The following is a 12,364-nucleotide window of genomic DNA, read 5'->3' as shown; positions in this document are numbered from 1 at the left end:
CGGGAGGCAGAGGTTGCAGTGAGCCAAGATTGTGCCACAGCATTCCAGCCTGGGTGACAGAACAAGACTCTGTCTCAAAAAACGAGAAAAGGACTACGGTTTTTTTTTTTTTTTTATGGGGGATGAGTTCCTTTGTTGTTTTTATTTTTTATTTTATTATACTTTAAGTTCTAGGGTACATGTGCACAACATGCAGGTTTGTTAGATATGTATACATGTGCCATGTTGGTGTGCTGCACCCATTAACTCTTCATTTACATTAGGTATTACTCCTAATGTTATCCCTCCCCGTCCTCCCAGGCCCCGGTGTGTGATGTTCCCCACCCTGTGTCCAAGTGTTCTCATTGTTCAGTTCCCACCTATGAGTGAGAACATGCAGTGTTTTGTTTTCTGTCCTTGCAATAGTTTGCTCAGAATGATGGTTTCCAGCTTCATCCATGTCCCTGCAAAGGACATGAACTCGTCCTTTTTTATGGCTGCATAGTATTCCATGGTGTATATGTGCCACATTTTCTTAATCCAGTCTGTTATTGATGGACATTTGGGTTGGTTCCAAGTCTTTGCTATTGTGAATTGTGCTGCAATAAACATACATGTGCATGTGTCTTTATAGTAGCACGATTTATAATCCTTTGGGTATATACCTAGTAATGGGATCACTGGGTGGTCAAATGGTATTTCTAGTTCTAGATCCTTGAGGAATCACTACACTGTTTTCCACAATGGTTGAACTAGTTTACAGTCCCACCAACAGTGTAAAAGTGTTCCTATTTCTCCACATCCTCTCCAGCACCTGTTGTTTCCTGACTTTTTCATGATCGCCATTCTAACTGGTGTGAGATGGTATCGCATTGTGGTTTTGATTTGCATTTCTCTGATGACCAGTGATGATGAGCATTTTTTCCTGTGTCTGTTGGCTGCGTAAATGTCTTCTTTTGAGAAGTGTCTGTTCATATCCTTTGCCCACGTTTTGATGGGGTTGTTTTTTTTCTTGTAAATTTGTTTGAGTTCTTTGTAGATTCTGGATATTAGCCCTTTGTCAGATGGGTAGATTGCAAAACTTTTCTCCCATTCTGTAGGTCGCCTGTTCACTCTGATGGTAGTTTCTTTTGTTGTGCAGAAGTTCTTTAGTTTAATTAGATCCCATTTGTCAATTTTGGCTTTTGTTGCCATTGCTTTTAGTGTTTTAGTCATGAGTTTCTTGCCTATGCCTATGTCCTGAATGGTATTGCCTAGGTTTTCTTCTAGGGTTTTTATGGTTTTTAGTCTAGCATTTAAGTCTTTAATCCATCTTGAATTAATTTTTGTATGAGGTGTAAGGAAGGGATCCAGTTTCAGCTTTCTATATATGTCTAGCCAGTTTTCCCAGCACCATTTATTAAATAGGGAATCCTTTTCCCATTTCTTGTTTTTGTAAGGTTTGTCAAAGATCAGATAGTTGTAGATGTGTGGTATTATTTCTGAGGGCTCTGTTCTCTTCCATTGGTCTATATCTCTGTTTTGGTACCAGTACCATGCTGTTTTCCCTTGTAGTATAGTTTGAAGTCAGGTAGCGTGATGCCTCCAGCTTTGTTCTTTTTGCTTAGGATTGTCTTGGCAATGCGGGCTCTTTTTTGGTTCCATATGAACTTTAAAGTAGTTTTTTCCAGTTCTGTGAAGAAACTCATTGGTAGCTTGATGGGGATGGCATTGAATCTCTAAATTACACTTGGGAAATATGGCCATTTTCATGATATTAATTCTTCCTATCCATGAGCATGGAATGTTCTTCCATTTGTTTGTGTCCTCTTTTATTTCATTGAGCAGTGGTTTGTAGTTCTCCTTGAAGAGGTCCTTCACATCTCTTGTAAGTTGGATTCCTAGGTATTTTATTCTCTTTGAAGCAATTGTGAATGGGAGTTCACTCATGATTTGGCTCTCTGTTTGTTATTGGTGTATAGGAATGCTTGTGATTTTTGCACATTGGTTTTGTATCCTGAGAGTTTGCTGAAGTTGCTTATCAGCTTAAGGAGATTTGGGGCTAAGCCGATGGGGTTTTCTAAATATACAATCATGTCATCTGCAAACAGGGACAATTTGACTTCCTCTTTTCCTAACTGAATACCCTTTATTTCTTTCTCTTGCCTCATTGCCCTGGCCAGAACTTCCAACACTATGTTGAATAGGAGTGGTGAGAGAGGGCATGCCTGTCTTGTGCCAGTTTTCAAAGGGAATGCTTCCAGGTTTTGCCCATTCAGTATGATACTGGCTGGGGGTTTGTCATAAATAGCTCTTATTATTTTGAGATACATCCGATCACTACCTAGTTTATTCAGAGTTTTTAGCATGAAGGGCTGTTGAATTTTGTCAAAGGCCTTTTCTGCATCTATTGAGATAATCATGTGGTTTTTGTCTTGGTTCTGTTTATATGATCGATTACGTTTATTGATTTGTGTATGTTGAACCAGCCTTGCATCCCAGGGATGAAACCAACTTGATCGTGGTGGATACACTTTTTGATGTGCTGTTGGATTCAGTTTGCCAGTATTTTATTGAGGATTTTTGCATCGATGTTCATCAGGGATATTGGTCTAAAATTCTCTTTTTTTGTTGTGTTCTGCCAGGCTTTGGTATCAGGATGATGCTGGCCTCATAAAATGAGTTGGGGAGGATTCCCTCTTTTTCTGTTGATTGGAATAGTTTCAGAAGGAATGGTACGAGCTCCTCTTTGTACCTCTGGTGGAATTTGGCTGTGAATCCGTCTGGTCCTGGACTTTTTTTGGTTGGTAGGCTAGTAATTATTGCCTCTATTTCAGAGCCTGTTATTGGTCTGTTCAGGGATTCAACTTCTTCCTGGTTTAGTCTTGGGAGGGTGTATGTGGAAAATGACTAAGTTTGTGCTGACATAAACAAAGCAAATTACTTCCATATGTTTATTTTAAAAAAAAAAAAAACACTTCCTGCAAATAAATGTCAGATTTTTATGGCTTTAATGCTGAGTTCTTACAAATAGTTCAAGAACAAATAATACTGGATTTACACAAACTATTCCAGAGAATTAAAAAAGAAAGGACATGTCTGCACTCACTTTTTAAGACTGGCAAAACATTGATACCAAAATATGACATTACAAGTAAGGAAATTTATAGTCTAGAATCTCTCTTGAACATAGATGTAAAAATCCTAACAAAATATCAATAAATTGGCAGGGTGTAGTGGCTCATGCCTGTAATCCCAGTACTTTGGGAAGTCAAAAGTGAGAGGATTGCTTGAGCCCATGAGTCTGAGACCAGCCTGGGCAACATAGTGAGATCCTGTTTCTAAAAATGTGTTTACATTAGCTGTGTGTGGTGGCATGCCTCTGTAGGCCTAGCTATTCAGGAGGCTGACGTGGGAGGATCAGTTGAGCCCAGGAGTATGTGGTTATAGTGGGCTATGATCATACCACTACACTCCAGTCTGGGTGACAGAGCAAGACCCTGTCTCTAAAAACAAAACCAAAAAAATCAATAAATGGGATTCCAGGAATGTAAAAAAATACATAATATACCATAACAAAGAAAGATGTACTCCAGGAATAAAAGATTGATTTAACATTTAAAAATTCTGTCATTAGAATTCACCACGTTAACAGCATAATATTGAAAGAAGGGGCACAATAAGATCATCTTAATAGGTGAAGAAAACATATTTGATAAAGCTGAACATGCATTGGTGATTTTAGAAAAAAAATCCACAACAAAGGAGAAATTGAATAAAACATCCTTAATCTCAAAGGGTTATCTAGTAATAAAACCCTGTAGCTGTGTCATTATCAGTGGTTAAAGTTTTCTCCCCAAAGTCAAGAAAAGATGGTGATCTCTACTACCACTACTGTTTTTCATCATTATGCTGTAGGCCCAAGACAGTTCTATAAGGCAAGAAAGAGCAATAAAAGGTATAAAGATTGAAAACAAAAAGTAAAACTATTTTCATTTATGTATTACATGATTGTGAAGACAGAAAATCTGAAACTATACAGACTATTAGAATTAATTTAGCAAACTCTCTGGATACAAAGTCAACACATGAAAACCAAGCATATTTCTATATACTATCAAGAAATGATCAGAAAATGAAATATTTTAAAATGTAATTTATAGTAACATTAAAAATCAAATATTTAGAAACAAATTTAAGAAGAGTTCCACAAAGCTAATAGTGAAAACTACAAAATACTGCTGAGAGAAATTAAAAGTGACCTAAATAAATAAAGAACTATATCATGTATATGAATCAAATGACTGAAAATTGATAAGATGGCAATTTCCCCCAATTTGATAAGTGGATTCAATGCAAACCCAATCTATAAAAACCCATTTAAAATATTTGGTCAACATCAACAGGATAAATCTTAAATTTATATGGAAATGCAAAGAACCTAAAATAGCCAAGAAAATCTTTAAGAAGAATAAAGTTGACAACTTTACTATCAGAGTTCGAGACCAAGTATAAAGCAGCAGCAATTAAGACAATGTGGTATTGGTGCAAGGTTAGGCAAATAGGCCAATGTAACAAAACGGAGTCCATAAATACCCTGTACATATATATTCATTTAGTTTATAACAAAGGTGTTACTACAATTCAATGGAGAAGTGACAGTGTTTTTATTAAATGGTGCTTCAACAACTGTATATCCATATGGGGAAGAAAATAAACTCTTAACTCACAACAAATCCAAAACTTAATTCAAGGTGGATCATATACTCAAATGTGAAATATGAAACAATAAAGCTTTAGAAGAAAACAATAACTTCACAACTTTGGGGTAGACAATGATTTCTTAAACTTCACAACTTTGGGGTAGACAGTGACAGAAAAAGCACTAACCTTAAGAGACAAAATTGATACATTTGACTTCATTAAAATTGAGAACCTCTGTTATCAAAATACATTAGCAGGAAACTGAATAGGCAATTACAAAGTAGGAGAATATATTTGCAATACTTATATCTGATAAAGGATTATATACATAAATAACTCTACAGATCAATAAGAAAGCTTTTTAAATGGGCAAAACACTTGAACAGGCACTTTTCAGAAAAGAAAGCTAAACAAACATCTACCTTATGATGCAGCAATTCTATTCCTCAGTATATACCCCCTAAAATAACATACCAAGTACAGTTTATAAGAATATTTAAAGCAGCTTTATACTTAATAACCCAAACTTGGCAACAACCTAAACATCCACTAGCAGGTGAATGTATAAACAAATTGTTATTTATTTATACAATGGAATATAACACAACAATAAAAAAGAATAAACTACCACTGATACACAGAACATAGATAAATCTCCAAAATATTATGGTGAGCAAAAGAAGGGAGACATAAGAGTACAAACTATATGATTGCATTTATGTGAAGCTCAGGACCCAGCACCTAACCTATGTGATAGAAGTAGAGTAGTTATCTCTGGGAAGTAGGGTATTGACTGGAAGTTATTACAAGAGAGCTTCCTTGGGGGCTAAAAAATGTTCTATATCTTGATACGATTGGTGGTTACAAGAGTATGCATTTGTAAAAATATATACATACTTAAGATTTATTTATTTTGGCCGGGCACGGTGGCTAACGCCTGTAATCCCAGCATTTTGGGAGGCATGGGCGGGCAGATCACGAGGTCAGGAGATCAAGACCATCCTGGCTAACACAGTGAAACCCCATCTCTACTGAAAAAAATATACAAAAAATCAGCCCGGCATGGCGGCGTGTGCCTGTAGTCCCAGCTACTGGGAAGGCTGAGGCAGGAGAATGGCGTGAACCCAGGAGGAGGAGCTTGCAGTGAGCTGAGAGAGCACCACTGCACTCCAGCCTGGGAGACAGAGCAAGACTCCGTCTAAAAAAAAAAAAATTATTTATTTTACTGTATGTGAATTAAACTCGAATTTTAAGAGTATAGACTGGCAGTTTACATACTTTTTTTTTTTTTCCCAGAGAGAGGGTCTCACTCTGTCGTCCAGGCTGGAGTACAGTGGCACGATCTCGGCTCACTGCAAGCTCTGCCTCCCGGGTTCACGCCATTCTCCTGCCTCAACCTTCCCAGTAACTGGGACTACTACAGGCGCACGCCACCATGCCCTGCTAATTTTTTTTTTTTTTTTTTTTTGGTAGAGACGGGATTTCACCGAGTTAGCGAGCATGGTCTCAATCTCCTGATCTGGTGATCCACCCGCCTCGGCCTCCCAAAGTGCTGGGATTGCAGGTGTGAGTCACCACACCTGGCCTAGTTTACATACTATTTGGCACGTTCCATGCACAGACTTTGTGCAGCATGCTCTTTGGTATCAGAATATTCAAAATGTAAACCTTCTTAATCCTGTCTGGGGACAAAATATAGCATAGTGGCTAAGAGTTTGGATCTAAGAGTCAATTATTCCTAACAAAAATTTGTTGAGCTCCTTATTATGTGCCAGGCTCTGTTCTGGGTAGTGTGGTAATAAGCAGCTAACACAACCAAGAGCCTGCCCTAACAGAGACCATAGTCTAGTAGGAGATACAGACAATACAAATATAAATAATATAATAACGTTACAAAGAAAAATAAGGCAGGACAATTGGATGCACAGTGAGGTGTCTATTTCAGATAGAATAATGTAGCTTCTCTAAGATTACATTTGAGCAGAGACCTAAATGATGTGAAGCCAGTCATGAGAATCTTTAGTGGAAAACTAAACCCTAGGCCTTTAATTTTGCTGTTCTGGAAACCCTGAGCAGGCTATTCAATTTCTCTGCATTTCTGTTTCACCATCCATAAAATGTTTATTTTATTTCCACATTGTATTAAGGATTAAGTGAGATACATGTAAAGTGCTAACAGTATCTGACATATAAGGACACAATACATAATGTTTGCTTAAATCACGGAATAAGATACAAACAGAATGCATCAGTGTTATAGGGTAGGGGCTTTTGTTCTTTCTTTCTTTCTTTCTTTCTTTCTTTCTTTCTTTCTTTCTTTCCTTCCTTCTTTCCTTCCTTCTTTCCTTCCTTCTTTCTTTCCTTCCTTCTTTCCTTCCTTCTTTCTTTCCTTTCCTTCCTTCTTTCTTTCCTTTCTTTCCTTCCTTTCTTTCTTTCCTTTCTTTCTTTCTTTCTCTCTCTCTCTCTCTCTCTTTCTTTCTTTCTTTCTTCCTTTCTTTCTTTCTTTCTTTCTTTCTCTTTCTTTTTCTTTCTTTCTTTCGTCTTTTTTGAGATACAGTCTCGCCATGTTGCCCAGGCTGCAGTGCAGTAGCACAAACTTGGCTCACTGCAACCTCCACCTCCTGGGTTCAAGCCATTCCCCTGCCTCAGCCTCCTGAGTAGCTGAGATTACAGGCACCTGCCACCACAGCCTGCTAATTTTTGTATTTTTAGTAGAGACAGGGTTTCACCATGTTGGCCAGAATGTTTTAGAACTCCTGACCTCACATGATCCTTGGCCTCCCAAAATGCTGAGATTACAGGCATAAGCCACCGTGCCCGGACACTTTTGCTTATTCTTCTGTATAAATAGTGTAAGTGTTCCATAGCATTTGGGGTTCAGTGTATTTAATGTAATACCAGTTTTGCAATGCATCAGTTTCAATACACCTATAGGACAGAAAAGGACAAGAAAATGGGGAAGCTAAAGAGCAAGGACTGGCTAAGGAAAACTGAGTATTCTGAGGGATAGAATCAGATCATTACCCTAAACAGATGGCCCACTTTTCCAAGGTCAGGTCATACGATGCAGAATTGAGACAATCCCAATAACAAGCTAAACAGTTGAATAGCCATAGTTTAAATCTGTTTGTACATTTTTCACACCTGTGTTCATTCTGTTTCCTCCACGTGAAATACTGTCCATTCCCAGCCCACCACCTGTGATTCCTAGAGGGCAATGTGCTTTCTCAAGCCTCTCTGCTTCTGGTGGTTCTTTCTTAAATTGGAATTCACCTCCCAATCTCTATCCTGTCCTTGGGTGCAAGCCTCAGCTGTTGTGAGGAAACCCTCCCCTCCCTATCTGTACAGCTAGGTTAGGTGTCCCTCATCTGGGCTTGCATTTACCCAATATTTCTTGAATCATTGTTAAGTAAAAGAGCTTCATAAACATGCAAGTGTTCGGGAACATCCTCAGGATCCTTGTCCTCCATTCTATACATAAAGCACCATCTGGTGGTGAAAGAAGATGACTATACTTCTAGATCACCAAGATGTGCTTTGTGTTCTCTGAGCTTTCAGAGAGCTTTTAAAATCACATTAGAGGAAAAAAGCCATGCTGACTTGCATAGAGATGTACCTATTGCCAAAGGACAATTTTTCTTGACTGAATGTTTCCTGCTTTCTTGCTCACTTCCATTTTCTTCCACCCTCCTCCCTGTTTCCTTCCATCCTTATTTCTGAATTCCTTTCTCCTACATTTCAGTTGGCCCATTGAAAACACAGTTCTGGCCAGGCACAGTGGCTCACACCTGTAATCCCAGGACTTTGGGAGGCTGAGGCGGGTGGATCACTTGAGGTCAGAAGTTCGAGACCAGCCCGGCCAGCCTGATGAAACCCTATCTCTACTAAAAATACAAAAATTAGCCTGGCGTGGTGGCGTGTGCCTGTAGTCCCAGCTACTTGGGAGGCTGAGGCAGGAGAATGGCTTTAACCCAGGAGGCGGAGGTTGCGGTGAGCCGAGATCGTGCCATTGCACTCCAGCCTGGGTGACAGAGCTAGACCCTGTCTCAAAAGAAAAAAACAGTTTTGGTTGGCATTTGTTTTGTTTTGGCTGCCCTAAGAGCCTCCATATTTCCTTTTGGAATTCACAGATCTACATTGTGTATAATCTTAGTGGGGCTGCCATTCCTGGTAACTACATTCCATTACCAAAGCCGAAGGAAACACACCCTTGCCCTCCTTGACTCTGCAGGACCGGGGGCCAGGTATGTGACCCAATATCAGTCATCAGATGCTCTTTCTGGGGCTCAGACTGTTGAGCTGTTGACAGGCAGACAGCAGGAAAATGTGGAAGTTATTCCCACAGGGATGGTATACACTTTTCACTATCTTGCTTTAAAAAAATTGCCTGGGTTCCTAATGGCCAATCCCCCAGATCCCCTCTTGATTCCTGCCCATTTCCAGGTCTGATTGTCCTAGCTCCCATCACTCTGAGCGTCTCAACAGTCTTCCAGTAATTTCCTTCTGCTTAACATCTGTGGACTTGTCTGCTTAGAAGTTTATAAAACAACTAAATATCCAAGTAGTGTGGTGGCATAAAAGGAAACTATCCACCCTTCCACCCCATTATCAGGGGATTAAACTTGAGGATTAAAGAGAAACATTTAAATCCTAGCTTTAGTTAACCAGGTTGCTTAAGTAGAGCCATGTGCCATTCATGTGAGAGTCCTTTGAAATGAAAACCAGAAAAAGAAAGGGACAAATGTCAATAGGAAGATTAGATGCTTCTAATGTAGATTAGATTGCATAGTGATGGAATGAAAATTAATCCTCAATTAATCTTCATAATGGCACATTGATTTGTGGTACTTTAGGGGGAAACCAGCTGCAGCTGGAAAGCACTCAGTGCACTCCCCCTGTTCTTCTCTCTTTACAGAATCTCTCTCCCTGCAGAGACAAATGGAGACAAAAAAAAGCAGGAAGAACACATGTGTACATTCAGTGGGTATATTAAGCAAGAAAATCTATGAAATGCAAAAGAAACTAGGGGCTGAAACTTTATTCTGAGGGCTAAAGCGTGGCTTGTCTAAAAGAAACGGAGAATTGCTCCTGAGATAGCCTGTCATCTGATGGCTTATGAGGTGAGGTCCTGCCCTCCTCTTGCTTAGAGGTGGGAGAGACCTGACCAAAAGCTGAATGCCTGATCTCAGCCTATGGACTCCAAGTGACTCAGGAACGTTCACTTGACTCTTTAGTAAAGAGCAGCTTGAAGCTCTATAAAGGTCTAGTTTGTACACAGAGACAATAACCTCTTTGGATCAGGGAAGCAGAACCCCACTCCATATGGCTGCCGACTGCCCTCCCCCTCACTGTGGCTCACTATAGAGAAGAAGTATCAGTGGCTGGAGAGATTGTAAGGCTGATTCCCTTTCTGACTCCCCGGGCTATCCCTTTCTCAGAAACACAGATACACTGTCAACGAAAGAGTTGACACTAGAAAATAAGTAGCGCATACCCAAGGGCATACTCAGTCACTGTGTCAGAGGCGTTTGAACCAGAGCGACTCCATTTTGAGTGAGGGCTAGGAAAATAAGACTGGGACTTGCTGGGCTGCATTCTCAGAAAATTAGGCACTCCTAGCCTCGAAATGTTTACGGTTAAGGGAACAAATTAATAATGTTTCCTAAACAGACCCACACTTGGGAATGTCCAGATACCCAGATATCTGGAGAACAAAGGCATTCCTGATTTTGCTTTAAAGATGATAATATCAATTCTTGCAAAATATAGTAATTAAGAAAATTAATCCTTTATCACAAACCCTTGTAGTGGAGCACATCTCCCCATATATACAAGCATTGTACCTAGAGCGGACACATTCCTCCTCTTACTTTCAGGAACATCCTACTCTGTCAATGGAGTAGCTGCTCTGTCACCACTTTATTTTTTTAATAAACTTGCTTTCACTTTGTACTGCGAACTCGCCCTGAATTCTTTTTTGCATGATATCCAAGAACCCTCTCTTGGGGTCTGGATTGGGACCCCTTTCCTGTAACAACTGGTCCTCACTTCAGTGCTTTATTGGACTGCTTTTGTTATTTGAGGCTTGAAGGTGTTGACCAAAAAAAAGCCAAACTCTAAAATATTTGAAGTGGTTTAGTCTAAGCCAAATATGAGTGTCATGGCCTGTGACACAGCCTCAGGAGGTCCTGAAAACATGTGCCCAAGGTAGTTGGATTATAGCTTGGTTTTATACATTTTAGAGAGACAGACGTTATAGGCAAAGACAAAAGTCAATACATGTAAAGTATAAAAGGCAGGTTATCTAAAAGCAGGGAGTAGGGGATGTGGGCGTGTTACTGGGGGTCCTTGCTCACAGAGCTCCCAAGATGGTGGCGAGCCGCTTCCAAGATGGTGGCAAGCCTCATGTTCTCTGACCTGGGGTTCTTGGCCTCACAGATTCCAAGGAATGGAATCTTGGGCCATGTGGTGAGTGTTATAGCTCTATTAGAAGCCGTCACGGAAGAGAACCGTGGAACCCAGTGACTAGTGTTCAGCTCGATTAGGAAGAACCTGGGCACTTAGCCATGCAGGAACAATGGCAAGTCTTTAGCCTGATCAGGAGCAGCAATGAGCACCTCGCTGGATCAGGAGCACAGCGGTCACCCTGCCGGATCCAGAGGGATGGAAGTCAGCAGCGGGTCTGTGATGGTGGCAGACAGCGGTGGTGGACAGCGAGCGAAAGCTCAGCTCAAACCATAACAAACACAGACCAGAAGAGTGCAGTTGCAAGATTTAATAGAGTGAAATAGACTGGAAACAGAGTTCCCATACAATGGGAGGGGACCCAAAGAGGGTAGCCCTTGCTGGCTCGAATGCCTGGGTTTATATCCCGATTCTTGTCCCTCCCGCTGTGCTCTCTCAGGCAATAGATGATTGGCTATTTCTTTACCTCCTGCTTTTGCCTAACTAGCATTTAGTGAGCTCTCTTTACTATCTGATTGGTCGAGTGTGAGCTAACTTGCAAACCCTAAGTGTTTAAAGGTGGAAGCGGTCACCTTCCCAGCTAGGCTTAGGGATTCTTTGTTGGCCTAAGAAATCCAGCTAGTCCTGTCTCTCAGGTGGAGGGGTGCTTCCAGATCATAGATGCATTCAAAGATTTTCTGATTGACAGTTGGTTAAAAGGATTAAGCTTTGCTTGAGAAATGGAAGTCGACATAAAGAAATGCTTAAGATAAGGGGGGTTGTGGAAGCCAAGGTTCTTTTTATTTATTTATTATGTTTTTTTTGAGACAAGTCTCACTCTGTTGCCCAAGCTGGAGTGCAGTGGTGCGATCTTGGCTCCCTGCAACCTCCACCTCCCAGGTTCAAGCAATTCTTCTGCCTCAGACTCCCAAGTAGCAAGGACTATAGGCACACACCACTATGCCTGGCTGATTTTTGTATTTTTTAGTAGAGACAGGGTTTCACTATGTTGGCCAGGCTGGTCTTGAGCTCCTGACCTCGTGATCCACCTGCTTTGGCCTCCCAAAGTGCTGGGATTATAAGCATGAGCTACCTCACCGCGTGGAAGCCAAGGTTCTTGTTATGTAGATGAAGCCTCTAAGTAACAGGCTTCTGGGAGAATAGATAATAAATGTCTATCAGACCTTAAAAGGTATTAAATCTCTCCTGGATTAGGAAAAGACTTGTAAAGAGAAGGGGATTCTCTAAAGAATGCAAA

This window comes from Theropithecus gelada, chromosome 14, assembly GCF_003255815.1.
Source record: "Theropithecus gelada isolate Dixy chromosome 14, Tgel_1.0, whole genome shotgun sequence".
Classification (NCBI taxonomy): Eukaryota; Metazoa; Chordata; class Mammalia; order Primates; family Cercopithecidae; genus Theropithecus; species Theropithecus gelada.
The sequence above is the reverse complement of the archived record's forward strand: the minus strand, read 5'-3'. Positions refer to the sequence as shown.